Here is a 20,789-nt window from a genome sequence, read left to right on the forward strand (position 1 = left end):
ATAAAAGTTCTCTCTTAGGTTTTGGGCTTGCGTAAATTTTACGTTCCTCACCCAGATCTTTTCCCACGTGTCCATTGTAATAACTTCTTGAATATTCTGGGCCCATTTTATCATACAGTCTTTAACAAGTTCTGTTTCTGAGTCAATATCTATCAATGCAAGATAAATCCGTTTGATATGTGCTGGACCCTGGTTTCTAATTTGCTTTATCAAATTTTCATCAGTTATTGAGAAACCAATTTTCTGATCTTCTTTCCACCTGGCACGTAATTGAGTATATTGGAACCAAGTTTGAACGATCTTCTCATCTCGCAAGAGATTGTACGGCTTCAAACACCAGACGTTCCTTTCCAAGCTTAAGATCTCCTTATACGTAGTCACATCATGTTTGAAGCCAACATTTATGTTTTCTATTGCATGTTTCGGGATTGCCCACAACGGCATCTTGTAATCTAACTTATGTCTATACTTCTTCCAAACTCTCAGCAATGCTTGTCTTAAAATATGCACTTTAAACACATTATCTACCTTCTTATCATACAACAAATATGTTGTATGCAGATCTGTTCGCAGATCTGTTTTTTTATTATCTTTTCTAGGATCTTCCCAGGTATTGATGTTAAACAGATTTCTCTATCTGTAAGTATTTTAGCATACAATAATTTCATAAATTCATTTCTCCTGCTTAGAATTAACCTTTGAAAATCTACAATCTTGATAACCATCCCTTTCAAATATACTCAACTAGCAGCCATTAATGTACCACAACATTTATTTGCTTGTTTGCTTATTTACTTATTTAGATTTATTGTTACTGCCAAACTCTAATGGATTCTAGTAGGATACACTCACACACACACACCCAAATCTATAAAAACAGAGAGCCTGTTCTAAAATCAACACACACATCAATACACACACACACACACACACACACACACACACACACGCAAAAAATGAAAAATGGCTGGGATAGATGAAAAAAGGGACATCAGAGGTTTATGCTAAAGCATACATTATCCCAACAGGGTCAACCAAGCATGAATGTCATCCCAGTTTCCCAGCTAAAACAAGAAGGTTTTATATTGGGAAGACCCATCAGGCAGAACATCACTTTGGTAACAACAGCAAATACACCATTTCATACTGCATGGGAAAAGACAACAGTAAACCACTTCTGTATTTTTATCAAGAAAACAGACAGAGTAAAGTGATTGATGATATGGAGCCAGATGATGTGTCCTTCAGATCAGATGGCACTCCAGATGCTACTGAGAAAGACCTGAGGATCTTTTGGAGTACTACTGGTGATTATGACATGGTGAGATGAAAGCTTTTGGGATGTCTACTTGTGGATGTTGCCATGCAAGAAAAGAAAATCTGAATCTGCCAAGATAAAATTACAGTGGGAATGTAGAACATTAGAAGCATGAACATTGTGAAAGATGAAAGGAGTTAGGCATTGTATCTTATATATCAGTGAATTCATATGGACTAAAATTGGACACTTTCAGTCAGAAGATCATACTGTTTACTATCAGCACACACTCACACACACACACACACACACACACAGAGAGAGAGAGAGAGAGAGAGAGAGAAGGAATGGCATTGCTTTCATAATCAAGAAGGATATAGAACATGATTACAGCGCAACCAATGACCAAATAACATCAGCTAGACTTCATGAACAACCCTTTAATAGGAAAATTATCCACGTTTACATTCTAACCATTGATGCAGAAGAAGAGGAAATTGATAAATTTTATTGTCAAGTTCAATCAGAAATTCACATAACGTGCTAGCAAGATGTACTGCTATAGTTGGAGGATGTCAAAGCTGGAAATATTAAGGAGGAAAATGTAATTGAACTGCATGGGCTAGGAAACAGAAAAAAGCAGGAGAGCAATTGATCAATTTCTGCCAATCCAATTATTTCTTTATTGCTAACACCGTTTTCAAACAACCAAAATGATGCTGATATACAAAGATGTCACCAGACAGAGTACACAGAAATCAAACTAACCACTTTGGTAGAACGAGTTGAAAGAATTCAGTTATTACAGGAAAGATTTAGCCAGAAACTACAGTATGAAACAGATAATGAACTGCTGAAAGGAACAGCAGCAGAAAAGGAATATATATAATTTCCAATCAAACTACAACAGCAAATCTGAAAAACATAAAGGCCAACAGATTGGAAGAGATCAGCCTACATAACAATACCAGAGAAAGAAGACTCATCCAACTATTGTAAAATGCCCTTAATTTCACAGGCAAGAAAAATAATTCTTAGGGTCATCTAACACAGGTTAAAGCCCTACAAGGCAAGAAAGATGCTAGATGTTGAAGCCATTTTTCGAAAAGGCCAAAGTACAAGAGTCTTTACATGTACAGCATTGCTGATGTATGCTGAATAACTGAAAAATCCAAATAATATTTTTTTTAAAAAAGTATGTGATTCCTTAGTTATAAAACAGCTTTAGATTCTATTGATCACATCAAACTGTGAAATGTGCTTATTAAAATGGAATGATAGAACATCAAATTGTCATCATACAAAACCTAAATACATATTGGGAAACCACAATCCAGATAGAAAATAGTTAGATCACGTTTTTATGTGTATGTCTGGCACACTTAAAAATATTCAAAAAAAGACAGAAAGGTGCAAACACCTAAAGCTTAAGTTGAGAAGGTTGTCATATAAAACTTCATCTTATTTTTGTAGCATGAATGAGCTGAATATCCAGCAATTTCCTTAGAAGAGGAAAATTGCAAAAATATACCTGAAATCTGAAATACCATACAGCATTTTTGTCTAACTTTTTGAGCTTTATATGCTGTCTCCAAGCATGATTAAGAGCATACTGGGAAACTAAAATATCTTCCTGTGTATATTAGATACATTTTTATGGAATGAGGCTCATGGCTAAGCAGAAATAAAAGTTGCAGACCAGATCACTGTCAGTGCTAAGACACTTTTAAAAAATCTCCTTTTACAGATGGATATTTAAACTTTATTTTTGCTACTAAATTCCATCAGTCCATTTCAATGATATGTTACCTAGTCTATGTTAAAGTTTAGTTCATCAAGCAATCTTAAAGGAAGAAGGAAAAGGTTCCTAGAAGAAAATTACTATTGTGAATGATGAATCGACAAAAAAATTCTTGCACAAATCCCTTTTAAATGAGGAAGGTTTTGTTGAGGGGGAGAGGGGAAGGAATGCAATTTTTGAGCAACAAACCAAAACAAATAAATGCAATAGTTTCTTTTGGCAAAGAATGCTGAATCTTAGTGTGTAGAGCAGTAAACAAAAATCCATTTTATTCTAGGTGTGATATGCAAAGGCACTGACATTTAAATTTGAAAATCAATTTGTAATGACACTTGTTGGATTATTCTAATTGATGACTTTTTTTGTTAAAATTGAGCGCAAACAGGCAATAGCGGGTCAATACCAAATTACAAACAGTAACAAAGTCTGCTGACCTTGAGCTTAACAACATCAGTATGCAGACAGTAGGCAGAGGGTTTTTAAGCAGGCTGTTTTAAGGCAGCTTTGCTCAACTTAAGATTTATTGTTGTTCACTGGGGTCCCAACATATCTAAAAGTATTAGTTTAGTTTGTCCAAGTTCATTTGAAAGCCTAAATTTTTTCAATTTGACAAAAGTAGCTACCTCATATATATATCCATGATGGAAAGACAGTTATTTGGGGAAAAGTCAGATTTTATATATATATATATATGGAATATATATGGGATATATATATGGGATTTAACCCATATTTTTAAATGTTATTTTATCCATGTATTAATGAATGAGAATCATAAAATCATAGAATTGGGTAAAATCTTAGAGATCATCGAGTCTAACCCCTTACTCAGGATCCAATTTAGCACCTGTAACAGATGATCATTGAATCTCTGCTTGAAGATCTGCAGTGATAGAAAAATCACCATTAGATATGGCAACCATGATTTACACCTTAACAATCTGAAAGTGCTTACTAACATCTTGTCTGAATCTACTTGCTTGTAGTTTTTAATCCTTTCATAGAATTCTAGGGCATAGAATTTTAATCATCATCATCAACAACAACAACATCAGATGAGGAATCTTTTTTTTTAATTCCATTTATATCCCGCCCTTCTCCGAAGACTCAGGGCGGCTTACAAGCTTAGCAGTAGCCTTCATTCTATGTATATGCCTGCTTATTAGGGCTTTCACACACACCCCAAGCGGCATTATTAAAAAGTCAGCTTAATTGCCCCCAACAATCTGGGTCCTCATTTTACCTACCTCGGAAGGATGGAAGGCTGAGTCAACCTTGAGCCTGGTGGGATGCGAACCTGCACTAATTGCAGGCAGCTGGTGTTACTTAAGGAGGCATTAGCCCACTGCTCCACCAAGGCTCTTCCAAGGGGACTCACTTCCACCACTACTGTTCAACATCGCATTAATTCCATTGACAATAATATTATGAAACACAAAACTGGGATACCACATCTCAAGCCAGCATGGCAAGATAAACCATCTACTATAAATGGATGACTTAAAACTGTATGCGAAAAGCCACACTGCACTTGAATCAATACTCAACACAGTTCAACTGTTTAGCAGTGACATCAGAATGGACTTTGGACTTCAAAAATGTGCTATATTATCCATGCAGCGAAGAAAAATGGGGAAAATAGAACGGAAGTATTATGAAAGCACTAGCAAAGGATGACGGTTACAAATACCTAGGCATATTGGAAACAGATAACATCTTGAATGGAAAAGTCAAAGAGTCAACACAAAAGGAATACATCAGGAGAGTCCACAAAATACTAAAATCAAAGCTGAATGCTGGAAATATAATTAAAGCCATTAATACATGGGCAGTTCCAGTGATACACTATCCAGCTGCAATTATCTACTGGACTTTGGCTGAATTAGAACACCTAGACTGGAAAACGTGTAAACTTTTAAATATGCACCACGCTCTACATCCACGAAGTGACATCGACAGGTTGTACCGGCCAAGAAGAATAGGGGGCAGAGGGCTACTGCAAATCCACCAAACTGCAGAAGAAGAAAAACGAAGTTTGAATCACTATGTAAATCAAAGTACAGAAAAATTGCTACAGGCTGTAAAAACAGAGAGCATTATAAAAATAACAGAAAGAAAGGCAGAATATAAGGGAAAACGGCTGGATGACGGGTTAAATAGATGGAAAATCAAAGCTTTGCATGGACAGCATTTGAAAAATATTGAAGGAAAATGTGATAACAACTTGACATGGGCATGGCTTAAGATGGGAACCATCAAGAAAGAAATGGAAGGCTTAATACTAGCTGCTCAAGAACAAGCACTACAAACTAATGCCATGAAAGCGAAGATACAAAAATCCACTGACAATCCAAATTGCCGACTTTGCAACAACAAAGTTGAAACTGTTTCACATTTAATATGTGAGTGCAGCAAAATCACGCAAACTGATTACAAAGCTAGACATGATCGCGTTGCTAAACTAATCCACTGAGCATTGTGTAAAAAATACGACTTGCCTGTGTCCGAAAAGTCGTGGGAACATAGGCTGGAAAAAGTTGTTGAGAATGAGAGGGTGAAGATCTTGTGGGACTTCCAAATACAGACAGATTGCCATTTGGAACACAACACGCCAGATATTGCAGTCATACAGAACTGAAGCGTACAGTTGATTGATATCGCTGTACCAGGAGATGCCAGAGTCGAAGAAAAAAAACTGGAAAAAATTATGAAATGCCGTAACCTGGCCATCAAAACTGCGCAATTATGGATGAAATGTGTAACAGTGATACCCATTGTCATCGGGGCACTGGGAACTATGTCCAAAAACTTTGCAAAATACATCAAAAAATTGCAGCTTCCTGCAATAACTCCAGCAAAGCTACAAAAAACTGCATTACTTGGAACATCTTACATTTTAAGGAGATACCCATGTCAAACATTAGTGCCAGTCAATTTGAATGTTCAGTTGACTGAGTTTCATGTTTTATGAATAAAAGTTTTATAATAATAATAATGTTGGAAGGGACCTTGGAGGTCATCTAATCCAACACCTTGCTCAAGCAGGAGTCTCTATACCATTTCGGACAAATGGCTGTCCAGTCTCTTCTTAAAAGCTTCCAGTGTTGGAGCATTCACCGCTTCTGTAGGCAGGTTGTTCCACTGGTTAATTGTTCTAACTGTCAGGAAGTTTCTCCTTAGTTCTAGGTTGCTTCTCTCCTTGATTAGTCTCCATCTGTTGCTTCTTGTCTTGCCTTCAGGTGCTCTGGAAAATAACTTGATTGCCTCTTCTTTGTGGCAGCCCCTGAGATATTGGAACACTATCATGTCACCCCTCATCCTTCTCTTCATTAGACTAGACATACCCAATTCCAGCAACCGTTCCTTGTAAGTTTTAGCCTCCAGTCCCCTTGGAGGTCTTCTAATCCAACCCATTGCTCAAGGCAGGAGATCTTGTACCATCCTGGACAAAGGTTGTCTAATCTTTTCTTTACTTCCAGCAATGGTTACAGCAACAGCTTCCAATGCTTCTAATCCTGCCCTTGGAGCAATAAAGACTAAATCCACCCACTTTTATGTGTGATAACCATTTAGATATTTGGAGAATGAAATTCAGAAGCTGAAATAAATACTAAAAACAGGATAAATATCAATATTTAACAAGGTGGACAAATAATTGTAATTTTGGCCCTTCTGTTTTAATGTAGGGAAGAGACTTCATATATTAATAAATACTATGCAGTAAAGAATGTGCTTGAAATGGAGAACCCAAAAGAAGTTAATTTATTCTAAATGATTTACTGTTATTCATTTATACTTAGAAAGGCCATAGAACACCATGTAACACTTTATCATTTATGGTAAGACTAGATAGTAGCTGATATCAGCTGAAGATGATAATATAATGGTGTTTGGGCTTATCAGAAAGAGAATAGATCCTAGAAATCTTGATTAGCAACCCCTGCTCCCTTGTAATGAGTTTCCAGATCAGCAGGGGTGAAATTACATGCCAAAATAACATATAAATTATTCCTTGTTTAAACAGGGGTTTCCTCTAGGCTGATACCTATTTGCAGGTCATGAAGTTTCTACTTAAATATATTACTGAACAAAACCTTGCATTTACTTGGTATAAATAAACTTGGCTGTGGAGTCTTAGTTTAGGAACTGCTGATCAGCCACATAGAAGAGTAGAAAAATTTGTATTGCTAGCTACTGAGCATGCAGTGCTGCTCTGTCAATCTTGTTCAATGTATTAGTCAAACAAATAGTTTTTGACCAGCATATAAGATAGCTATAAAAACTAATACAGATTGGCAAAATGACAATCAGTAATAAATCATACCCCATGAATGCCTTCCTCAATTTCTACATAGCAAATCTGGTCTTTCTAAGTCAATTTCCTCTAACATCCTGATATGTCAGCACTACAAGTCCAAGTATTCTCATGTAGGTTGAGTACTCATTTCTCTAGTCTGGAACAAGCCAGAAGTTAATGCAGCCAGAAAAGTTAGAGACTTCTTGAATCTCTCAAACCCTTTGCTTTCTTCTGACCAGGCACGGACTGGGTGAGACCTTGGACCAGGGATTGTCAGGTAGGATGATAGTTATCACTTTCTTCATTTCATTGTTCTTGTTTCATGGCCTTAGATGGAAAGAGAAAGAGTCTAGAAAGCAGACTAGTATGTTTGGTCTAATTCAAGATGAGAATTTTGAGAAGCTGAGCTCTATGTCAGACGGCTTTGGAACTGTCAGCAAAAAAGCTATTGAACTTTCCTAAGAAAATCAGATGTTCCAGTCTCCAAGAAGAATTTAGAGGTATCAGAAAAATTAACAGGTGAGCATTCAATTAAGATCTGAGGAACTGCATGACTAAGAGCAGGGGTCTTCAAACTTGGCCCTTTTATGACTTATGGACTTCAACTCCCAGAATTCCTCAGCCAGTCATGCTGACCCCTGGCTAAGAGGCTAATAAGCCTGCCCTGCTAAGATTTTGGCTTAGTGATATCTATGGATCACAGATGGTTAAACTGATGAAAACATTTTGCATTATAGCTGCACTAACCTTGCCTCTCTTCTACATTTGTTGGGGTATGGTACACATGCCCCAAAAGGGAGGAGCACTGTGATGTCATTCTGATGAAAGAAATGATATTCTTGCAACATTTAAATTTGGGCTACATCAAGGCACACTGCTTTAGTAGCTATTGCTACTTTATTCTTTGGTGGGACCAAACCCTAATATTTATTATAATAAATATTAAAATATAATATTTATATTTTATAGGGCTTGGCAAAGTTTCAAAGGAGCCCTTTGATTCAGCAAAGAGTTGATTTCTCACTGAAAGGTTTCTTAATGAAGTTGGGGGGTGGGAGTGTGAAGGTAGTCAGTGGAGTAACAGGCTTTCTGAGACTATGAGTAGCCAGTCAACTAGTACTTTGTTTTTTTCCAGCATTCAACTTCTTTATTAGGGTCTCATGGTAATGATATTACAGACTTCTGGGCAGAGTACAGGGGAGTTCTATTCAATTCTCAGCATTCTAAATATAGGATAAAGGCTGCCCTTATATTTATATTCCGCATGATTGGGACAGGTTTCGGTCTTTTAACTAATATTCATCAAGATGTGTGTGTGTGTGTGTGTGTGTTTTCTTTTACTACTCTAAAAGTAAGGTTGAAATGGCATGGCTGCAAATACCAGTATCCCTGTGGCACTGTATCTCACTATGCCATCCAGCTTCCACTAAATATTGTTAAACAAGCCACCAACTTGATATAATTTAATCTTCTAGTGGTGAAACTTCCTGGTACCCAAGCCAGGCTGAGAGGAAACTGCTTCCAGAGAGGTGGAGCGCCACGAAATCATCCCTTTTCTTTATGGGCTTTGTTCCATGTAAGCTCTTCAGCCTGAAGCATGCTTCTTTGCTTTTAGATCGCATTGATTTATTATTTCCAAGTAATTATTCATATGAATGCCCTGTTTATTTGCCACCACTTTAACCTATGTTGTGATTTTATATAATCTACAAAATCCTGAAAACTTTCCATCTGAGTTAGTTTATGGGAGAATTAAAGGGAGACTTTATTTTCATTCACCATCTGTTCAGTGAGTTTTGTGAAATTTATAAGGATGTAAATAACCACATTGTGTAAGCCTTCAAGTTATTATGGAGAAAGCTAGATTCATTGTTCTCTCAAGTGTGTGTTTTACTGCTTAGCTGATGCTTTCCATGACATGTGGCAAAAGAGGAAAATGAACTTTTCACTGCTATTTACTCGGTTTCATCAATCATATGAAGAGTGCTTAAAAATGAATACAATCATTTAAGTGATTAATTCTCCATTTCTAAATCTATCACCAACTACCACAGCAAAAACAAAACGAAATTGCTTCTTTCAACTAAGGATTCATTTCCTATATGCTCTTTTTTCCTATATGGAAATACCTGAAAAAGACATGCAGGTCCCTCTAAATGACAACCAGATGGGCATTGCATATCTATTATCAACTGTTCATGTGTAATGCTTTGTCTTTGTAACATAGATTGCCTATATTACAGTCAACTTTGGCATGGTCCTTCTGTTGATCATGGATAGGCAATCTTGTTTCTTTCAGATGTTTTAGACTTCAACCATTACCTCTGTTGTCCCAGGTACCATCTATTCTATACTTGTGCATTTGATTTCTCCTGCCTAAGTGCAGGGCCTTGCTTTTCTGACCACTGAAATGCATCTTGTTGGATAGGGCCTAATGTTCAAGTTGGTCTATCTTCTAAAGTGTTGGCAATTCCCCCAGTTTGGTGTCATCTGTAAATTTGATGAAGTCCCCTTCTATCCTCTCATCTGAAGTCCAAGTACACTATTGTATTGGTTTCTTGTAATTATCTTGTTCATTTATAGATGCTCACACATCCATTGCTTGGTTATCTTTTTCAGGATATCCCCAGGGATTGGTGTCAATCTGATTTGTCTGTGGTTTCCTGGATCCACTTTTTCCCCTTTTTGAAGATTAAAAGCACATCAGCTGGTCCTCTCTTGTTCTGGAGTATAGTTTCTGGTGGGTATTTCTAATCACTTACCAGACTTCAGGCATCTACAAGTATGTTAAATGAATCCATTTGCCAGGCAAACAGAAGGAGTATTTCTGGCATTGACAGTCCTAGATTGAGCGCATGAGGAAGCTGGGCACTGCACAGAAATTTGTTCCAATCCTTTTTCAATCTACTTTTCATCTAGGAAGAATCATCCTAAATTCATGGCCATCTTCTATTTGGCAACTATGATAGTTAATAAACGAAATAATGCAACATATTGTAAAGCAAGACATTTCAATGAAAGACTTCAGAAAGAAAGACAAGGAAATGTATCTAAAGGGGAATAATAGTGTCACAGTGCACACAGGTTATACATATTAGGTCTAACAAAGAGGACAACAAATTGTTCTTCTCTGCCACTAGAATGAGATTTTATTTTTACAGCAGTGAACTGAACATTATTCATTCGAAGGACAAGCTCTGAAAGTTCAAATAAGTAGGAAAAGTGGAAGCCCTCTCTGATATATCAAGATAGACAGATGAATGGCCAGCAAGATTTATAGATCTTGTGCACATTGACAGAATGGGATGGCAGTGAACTGCTAACAATTTACAGTTGCTTATTTTGTACCAAAAAAAAGCAAAATGGTACTAGAGTAGAAAATATAATTGCTATTGCAATCCTTTCTATGATCATAAGGCTATCAAAATATAAAGCATGACAAGGGAGTAGTTCATTCATGTGTTGGTTTTCCAACTTTATGCTTTAGGCCTTTTTCTATTTTCTTTGCTTCTTGAGTAGCACCAAGCAGAGCTGGTTTATTTTTGCTTAATGTCATTCTTCCATGTTTCTTCATAAGTATATTCCGTCTTAGTTGTTACCAGTTGTTTTTTTGAAATTGCTAGACATTTGCATTATTTTAATTCTGTTTCATCAAATATATGTCTGGTATATATTATATTTGTATACATTATTTCTCAAAAATGAAGAACTATATTGATGGAATATAGTTTCACTCTTTGAAGAAGAGTGTTTTATCTCTGTGTTAGTCCAGATGGGATAAATTAGGTTCATTTAACATTGAAAGTAATCCTCCAATATCATAGTGAAGAACCCTTGTATATCCTATGGATATAAAGCCAACACTGCACAATATCTGACAGAAGTTCCTTCCATAGTCAGCTAAGCTCTGAATATGTAGGGCAACATTTTCACTTAAAATGTGGAATGGGAAGGGCTCCCATTGGCAGGAAAGTTCATCTTGTCCTGCCTCCATCTCACACCAAGTAGTAAAATACTGGAGCACCTTAAAATCAGCAGTAACCATTATATGACTTTGCTACTGTCCTACACAAAACAAGAAGCAACGGGTGGAAGCTAATTAAAGAGAGATCCAACTTGGAACTAAGGAAAAATTTCCTGACAATGAAACAATTACCAAATAAAACAGCTTGTCTCCCAGAGTTGTGAGTGCTCCATCAATCCAAGAAAAGATTGGATAGCCCTCTGTCTGGATTGGTATACGGTCTCCTGCCACAGGGAGGGGGTTGGACTAGGAGACCTCCAAGGTCCCTTCCAGCCCTATGATTCTATTCTATTCTAAGATCAGTTTGAGAGTGTAAGCTCTTTAGTATAAAAGTAATTGCAGGGGGGAAAATGAGACAATGGAACTGGCGGCTGATGGGAAGGGCATTTTTTCCTCCTCTTCATTGGTCAGTTGGATTAATTTTCCTTCCTCATTTTACTCAGAAATTTTGGGGAGCTAGAATATAGTAATTGATATGGAAATAAGGTTCTAAGCTCCAATTACAGAGAATTTTGTCTAGTATTTTTTTAATCTCATTGAGGAACTAGCATTGAAAAGGAAATTATGAACTCAGTTTGAATTAATCCTCTCCCAGAATCTGTTACCCAATTTCCAAAGTTGTCTTTTCCTACAAAAAAAGGCCTATTTTCCATCTCATTTCCAGAATTCTTTAGAATTTCTAACACATCCTTTTTTGATGGAATTGTTTTAATCTTTCCTTACCACTGCAAAGTGGAAGAAGATGCTGATTTGGGTGACAGTACTTTTCAATTAAATTGATCCCCCTGCCATCTCTTGTAAACTTTTGAAAAACTAGAATGGAAAAATTCCCTTCCCATGTCTTCTTTGCCTTGGGATTTAAGCAGACAGCCAGGGATATTGAAGAGTACAGGAGAGATTCTTGTACAATGGAAGGCAAATGCATTAAGGTCAAGATCTTTTCATCCAAGCAAGAGAAATTCAACTAATGTGCTCTTACAAAAAGATTTTCCACCAATTTCATACAGCGAATGATTTGAAAATTGCTAAAAGAATTTTTAGAGTGGCATTAGTCTGAACTAAGGATACATACTTCTTTGTATGCTGATATCCATAAACTGCTATTATGTTATTTATACTGGTTTCCCAATGGGAAAATAAATGGTTTCTCTTAGAACATTTGCTAATTCACAATACTTCTAAAGAAGTGGAAACTAATGCTACTTAGTATTTTCTAAAACATTTCTAACATTACCAAATGTAATCTGGTCCTGTTGAATATTTGATGTGTCAGTGATTTGCCATAATAAATTGATCTTTCTGAGTTAGTAGCAGAATTCATAACAGTCCAAAAATGTTTCCTTTCTTTTCCTAACAGCTCTTCCAATTGGAAAAGTCACAATGTAGACCTGCAGCATAAATTCAGATGAATAAAAATCATTGGCAGAAAACTTTATGCATGTGTTTTCTCATCCAGAATCAGAAATACAAATCATCAACATCATTACAGATTTCTTTCCAAATTGTTAAATAAATAATTTCTAGTTGCACATTTTCAATTAGAGTACAAGTGTGAAATATATGAGTTGGGGGCTGGAAGCTAAAACATATGAAGTATGGTTGTAGGAATTGGATATGTCTAGTCTAGTGAAAAGAAGGACTGGGAAGACATGATAGCAGTGTTAAAATATTTGAGGGGCTGCCACAAAGATGGGGGGGACTATTTTCCAAAGCACCAGAAGACAAGACAAGAAACAATGGGTGGAAATTAATCAAGGAGAGAACCAACCTAGAACTAAGGAGAAATTTCCTAACAATCAACTAGTGGAATGGCTTGCCTTCAGAACTTGTGGGTGCTCCATTACTGCAGGCTTTCAAGAAGAGACTGGACAGCCATTTGTCTGAAATGGCATAGGTCTCCAGTTCATGCAAGGGGTTGGATCCAAAATCCCTTCCAACTTTGTTATTTTAAAGCATTAAAGGTATGAAGGCTGATCGGAACTTTCATTTTCCATAGATACAATCAAATAGTAGGAAGGAAGGAAGGAAGGAAGGAAGGAAGGAAGGAAGGAAGGAAGGAAGGAAGGAAGGAAGGAAGGAAGGAGAGAGAGAGAGAGAGAGAGAGAGATTCTCTAGGTAACTTCATCTATTTCTAATGTTTGGATAGCCTTTTGGACATGTTCAGTTCAGACTATGTAGCTTATATTTCATTGCTTTGCTCCCAGGAGAGATGAGTCAATGATTCAGCATGCTGAACCCCTCTGAAAACAACTCAATCAGAGCCATTTGATTCATAGGCAGTAAATCTTCAGATTCCTCTGCATTGGAGAAAGAAGCAAGATAGCTGTTGTGCAGTGTGGGAAAAGGAAATAATAATATATAATTTCTGGTTCTGTGGCCCTGTTACTATTGCATTGCAATAATCTAATGCATATGATTACAATATACAACACGTTTTTTAAAAAAAGAATAATTTGAAAATAGTTATTTGATGAAAAATCTGTTAATACTATCTGAAAAGAAAACCTACCCAGAAACTGAAGGAAAGAAATGAACGAGCAACTGCTAATTGCTATGCCAAGATCTACTTTAATGATACCATCCCCATTTCCATATACTTGGATGACAGCCACTGTATACTGTGTCCATTGGGGAATGAGAAAACCCTTCAAAATTCTTGCAGATGACTGATCTCAGTTATCTCTAGTCATCTGCAACTGGCACCAAACAGAATTAAGCTTTCAATGTATAATGCCAACAGTGACAGCTGCATCTAACTGGCTCACTGGGGTCAGGAAAACAACACATGCAGATTTTCCAGTGGTTTTTCAAGGAACACCTTGGACATGTGAATCATTCTTAAGCACAAATACATCTCAGCTCAATTCTCTACTTTTTTTAACCTTTGGGGGAGGCTTAATCATGTTCACTTGTGGTTCTAAAAGCTTGTTTACACAAATCAGGACTTATGAATGATTCTTGAAAGGAAAATATGTTTAAAATGTTCTTTCCACTCACATTTCCCCCTCCTAGTTCCCAGGATCCGCTGATCCCTGTACTTTTTGTTATTAAGCAAAATTCACTACAATTAATGCCTTTATCAATAGCTCAAAATCTGCATAGGTTACATGTGACTAAAGGAAAAACGGTGAAGTTAGATAAACCTATCACAAAGTATAAGAGCAGAGTCATAATAATTGCAATTGCTCATGAAGATTTTTCCAACTAGTTCTGTAATAAGCAGATATAGCTCTCGTGAAAATAGTCAACAGAGTTCTCAGTTTTGTCCAAATAGCACCCCACTGTTTTATTGTGATCAGAATATACATAATGTAGTTATGATCCTGTAATGACTTTGTATCAGTCAAATGCAAGGCAGACTTTGATTTTTCTGCTCTTCTTAACCCTGCATCATATTCTATACCTGATATAGGTTTCTATACCATATCCTATATTCAATTTAAGATTCCTTTATCTCAAAATGAAGCAGTATTTCAGGAGATACAAGGCCTATTGTTGTCAGAAGAGGTGGGGGGGATTACATACCTTCCCTTGCATAAGAACCAGTTCTCTGTAGCATAAAGTTCACCTCAGTTTTTGTCAGCCCTCCCAGGTAAAACAAACAGGAAACACAACCAGATGAGTTAATTCTACTTTACTTTAAGGATACGTTAACAGAATCTTGCAAGTTTGAAAATACAAATCTCCCACAGTCACTTTTAACAATCTGATACTTTGGGGTGGATCCCTTTTTAAGTTTCTTTCTTTGCCCATTAAGCATTTGTGGAGGCCTCCCCCTTTTTATCTGATTGTTCCCTAGGCAACATCTCTTCACCTGATCCCCCAAGGTCATTCCCACATGCCATTGCATCTTTATAAAAGCTCAAGCTTCTACTTCATCTCTTCACCGAATCCTGGCAGACCCTTCCCATGATCCTTTCTTTCAAAATTTCACTCTTCACATATCCTGGGAAGAGGGAGGCTACAAAAAGGAAGATTGACATTATGTACAGTTATCTTATTTGAAACTAGGAAGACCGAAGAAGATGGAAGATTAAATATTACTGCTTAATCCTTTTATGATTAAAAACTGAGACTCGGGGATCTTCTCTACTCTTTTGTAATCCCCTCACTGCCCTACTTTTCATTTTTCATAAAAAATTCAGGTAATGCCCAAAAGTAGAGCTATTGTAATAAGGAAAGTCAGGGGCAATCAGTCCCTCAGTTTCTCCTGTTTCAAGCAGCTAAACTTGATAGAGAAAAGGGTCTACACATGGGAGCAAAAATATATGCACAAATATCTGCCAGTCAAGTATAATTGGAGGGAGATGCTTGACAATCACCTTCTTCTATTTTATTATTGTTATCTAAAATACCTAAAGGCTACCTTTATAGTAACAAACATCTCAAAAGTATTAGAGTAAGAAAGACAAATTAACACACTATGGAATGGATGAGTGGAAATAAATACTAATGAAAGATTTATAGGTGAGGCCACATGGGAAAAAAAACCTAGATGGGGAAAGAGAATGGGCTGCATAAAGAAAGAATACAGAAAGACCACACATCACTGCATAACATTCTGGATTTTAGAGGATATTTTGAGGGGAGCATATAGCTCCCATGTCAGTATGGATACTTGATGTGGCCTGAGAAACTCTGGGTGACCTTTAGAGGGTAGGGCAGCAACAGAGCTTTCTTGTTTCTCTTTGTTGTTATTGTTGGTCAGTCACTAAGTCGTGTCTTCCACTGTCTCCCGTCCAAATTTATGATCATTGCATTGATGACACTGTCTAACCATTTCATCTTCTGCCATCCCCTCCTTTTGTCTTCAGTTTTTTTCTCTTTGCTTTAATCTAATTATCACTTAAAGGGATGCGGTGGCTCAGTGGGTTAGGACGCTGAGCTTGTCGATCAGAAGGTCGGCAGTTTGGCGGGTCGAATCCCGAGTGCCGTGTAACAGAGTGAGCGCCTGTTACTCGTCCCAGCTTCTGCCAACCTAGCAGTTCGAAAGCATGTAAAAATGCAAGTAGAAAAATAGGGACCACTACGATGGGAAGGTAACAGTGTTCCGTGCGCCTTTGGCATCTAGTCATGCTGGCCACATGACCACGGAGATGTCCTTGGACAAGCGCTGGCTCTTCAGCTTTGAAACAGAGATGAGCACCGGCCCCTAGAGTCGGAAACAACTAGCATGCATGTGCGGGGGAACCTTTACCTTTACCTTTTAATTATCACTCAGAGTTTTGCAGCTCAGATCTGGTTTGTCTAACTCTGAGCCCAGTTCATCCCTATATGTAAGATTCTGGAAGCTAACCTTGTACTTTGCAACTTCTCTTATCTAAATACAATTGGCCATTTTTCTTCATTTAAAAAATCACAGGGGAGGTGGGAACTAGATCTGTTGGGAGAAGGTGCATCAGATTTGACCAGGTCACAGACTGAATTTGGAAAGCATAAACCCAAGGTAAACTCCAATATCTACTTACTTTCCTTTGCCCCCTTCTATATCTCAAACACAAGCCTAGCTACAAAATCCACATGCAGGACTAGGTCCTTATCATTAATGGTTCTTGAGCTCATTAAAACCTGTATACTGATATTTATATGGATATGCATTATTCATATAATCAAATTATATTATATATTCATACAACAAATGAATAATTTGTTTATGGAACTATGGAACTGAAAGCTTGTGGACTGAAGGCTAAATATGCTATAATGCATCTATGACTTTCATACAGTTTAAGTGAAAAGGGAAGCATAAAAAAGTCCAGAGGTTTGCTTTCATTCCTCTTGGTGTTCTCTGATATCCAATGAACAAATACACAAATACCTCAAAAGTCAAGCTTTCCAGACAAATGTGATTCACACACCTCCTACACATTATATGCATCTGTTTCTTAAGGAGATGTTTTGAAATATATTCAGATTACATTATATGGATCTTCCTTAACTCACATCCTGAAACTGATAGATTTCTTCCAGGTGAACCATGGTTCCTGATTTTCAAAAGTGTACATCTGTATTTGTATTTTTATTATTATTATATTTTTGGTACCTTTGAGTCAGTGTTGACTCCTGGTGCCTGCCTGCATAAATCCCTGCAGTTTTCTTGGCAATGTTTCTAAAGTTGTCTACCTAGGGCTAAGAGAGAGAGAGATTGGCCCACAGTCACCCACCTGGCTTTGTGGCTAAGGCAAGACTAGAACTCACAGCCTTTCAGTTTATGGCCTGGTTCCTTAATCACTACACTAAACTGGCTCTTGCACATCAATATGCTTTTTTAAAAATATCATTTCCCACTATTGGTTTTCTTCCCCCCAGATTAGCCTGCAATATAAATATTACTCTTCCTGTTTCAGGAAGAAAATAGAGACCACTATCTTGGTTTGGATTATTTTGTTCAAATGTTTGTCCAAACAAAGATAGCTGGTATGGTGGTGCTGTGGTTAAAGTTTTGAATGAGGAGCAGAGAAACCCAGGTTCTAGTGTAACTATAACCATGGAAGTTTATTAGGCAGCTTCAGTCCAATTACTCTCTTTCGGCCTTCATACACTGATGTGGAGATAGCCAGAAGTAGAAAACACATAATGTGTACAGCACATTAAGCTCTTGAATGGAAGGTGGGAAATAAACACATTACAAGACACTAAACTGTTCTATTAAATTGATTTTTCTGTTCCAGTAGCCCCATCAAAAGAAGCAATATGAGGAGGTAATATCAGACTTGGCTTCAAATCCACTTGCAAAGTGCACTCTTCCAGGTCTTAACTTCTCCTGCTGTACTAAAACTTATCAGAGCAGCAAGAGGAAGTCAAGACTGACATGATGGAAAGCACTTGATAAAGCTGACAACTGATCAGCAGGAGGCTGAATTTGCTTCCTAATATATCTTGTAGTGGGCTAAATTCCAGATCATGTATTTGTTCTTGTAAAACACAAGAAAATTCCTAATTCACAAAAGAGAACTGAGGATGCTCAAAAAGACAAAACTACTACAGTAACTATCTATGATTCTTCTCTCTCTCTCCCTCCCTCCCTCCCTCCCTCCCTATTTCATCTATTGTCTATCATCTATGTATCTATCTATATCTTTGTATCTATGTATCTACTATCTATCTATCTATCTATCTATCTATCTATCTATCTATCTATCCATATCTATATATCTCTATCTATCCATCCATACCTATCCATCTCTCTGTGTGTGTGTGTGTGTGTGTGTGTGTGTATCTACATATCTATCTATCTACCTATATCTCTATCCATCTTCTCTCTCTCCTGTCTACACACATGCACACACACACACACAAGGCAAGGCATATGTACAGATATTTGCAGGGCCCCCCTCCTACAGGAGTTGACCTATCCAATTCAGATGTGCTGAGAAAACCTGTTGGTGATCTCCCATTTCCATGAGGTACAGCAGTGCCAGAACCTCCTTAGAAATCAGGTTGTCTTCCTTCTCTCCCCCACCCCCCACCCCCATCCCCAGGTCTGGAAACTTTTTAAAAATTGAATTATTGTAAGGGATAGGATGTCTATTTGTTTGCTTTTATTGACATTTTGGGATCTATAAATGTATAGATTTTAAATACATTTTAAAATGAATGGTTTATTTCAAGTGTTTTTCCTTAATTATTGCAAACTTCTGACAGTCTCACAATTGTAGCTGACACACGTCATACATATACATGCATTCATACAAACAAGTACGTGTACATGCACACAGATACAACAAAGAAAATAAGCAATCCTTCACCAAAGAACACAATAAACAAAAAAACCCCTTCTCTACATCCAAATCAGTCAAAAGCACATTCATATCACATACTGTATAAAGGACCCACGCATATATCCCTTGCTGCCCATCCCTTCCTTTAGCTCCATGGTCTATTCACTGTCCTTCCTGCCATGCCTTCCCATGCACACAAAGACACACCTCATAGCAGGTAGCAAGCTCTCATCTCACCCCTTTAGTTACCCTTTCCTTGTTCCATTTTGTTTTCACGGGGAGGAAAAAAATAAATCTAAAATATTCACTAGCGCTGTGCTGTAAATAGCTAAACATCCAGCACTGAAATCATATGGTGCAAGGGAATGGCAAGGAGCAGCATCCATCTGCAGAAGGAGAGAAATCTGGAGATCCGGTGGTCAGATTGGTGAAGATATTCTGCCAATGGAACACCACCATCCTGGTTGCTCCACAAGAAAGGAGGGAATCTCTTGCAATGTTGCTGCTGGAACATGAACCAAGCTAATAATTAATTGGCTCAACTTCCCCATGCCCCTCAATGTCAGCTGAACAGACCAAGGCTACAACAGTGGCAACAAAGGTGGTACACAGGTGACACACCTAGGCAGGACATGAGGATAGTGATGTGGCACTCTACTCTTACCAGCTCACCAGCTCCAGTTCCTTTGTGGTCAAAAGAGAATTGAGCATCTTCTGCTGACAAACCACTCTGCTGGCCTAAAGATCCTTCACCCAGTAATGAGATGCTTTACTTACTGCACCAAAGCAGTTTATTTGCTCTGACATCTTGGCCAAATCAATATAAATATAATTCCACCAGTTCTGCGAACAAGGAAGTTGTGGGAAGATGAAAAATTACTTGCACTCTTCAGTCCTTCTTTTCAACTCTTTCTTCTTTGGCAAAATCTGCTTGCTGGTAATCAGCCTGCAACGGTGACTTTTTCATGCACAGCATCAAGGCCTGCTGCCCTTAAAAGTCTTACCGGATTCCCCCTTGGGTTAAAGAACAGGTAACATTCCAACTACAGTTACTATTGTATCAGCAAATCTGGACTACATGAATTCTTTTTGGGTTAAAAGATCAACCAAAATTTAAATTGGAAGCCAAAGGCCATAAGCAACCATTATTTGCAGAGTCTCTTTTCACTTACTAGAGAAATTGTATTTTGAAAGACCACTTTCCCTTACATGAGCCCCAAAATTAAAATCTAGTGATAAGAACCTAAAGTGTGGAATGGGGGAGGTGAATACACATTTGAATGCAAGTAGCCTTTCAGCACTTCATGCTGTTTTGTTGTTGTTTCTTTGTTTATTTATTTAATGCTATCTCCTGTTGGCTTTATTGCTATTGCTTTATTGCTGACACTATTTTAATTTTTATTATATGCGGCTTTGGGAACAGCAACCTTGAAAAATAGCCTATAAATTGAACAAATGAAAAAACAAACCCATTTCACCATCATGCCAAATGGTGTTTGTTTAACTTTGAGCAATGTTTTTGTTATACAAAATGAACTGCAAGCTGTTTCCTTAGTCCAATGTGTGTACTAATTGTTCATTAAGTTATTTTGAGTTAATACAGCCCTACAGTTTTCTGGACTTCTCATGTATGTTGTCTCTCCACAAATGTCTATATAATGTATCAGACGTTAATATTCAATATCATG

The 20,789-nt window shown here is 37.4% G+C and overlaps 1 long non-coding RNA gene across 1 annotated transcript; it reads left to right on the top strand.

The window, feature by feature from the left end:
• The first annotated feature begins 616 nt into the window (after nucleotides 1–616).
• On the top strand, nucleotides 617–10,064 carry LOC308668405. Its single transcript, XR_014026507.1, has 3 exons — nucleotides 617–639; nucleotides 7,596–7,633; nucleotides 9,976–10,064. It is a non-coding gene; the product is annotated as an uncharacterized lncRNA (long non-coding RNA).
• The last annotated feature ends 10,725 nt before the right edge of the window (nucleotides 10,065–20,789 follow it).

The sequence above is a fragment of the Vipera berus genome, assembly GCF_964194415.1.
Source record: "Vipera berus genome assembly, chromosome: 5".
NCBI classification, from domain to species: Eukaryota; Metazoa; Chordata; class Lepidosauria; order Squamata; family Viperidae; genus Vipera; species Vipera berus.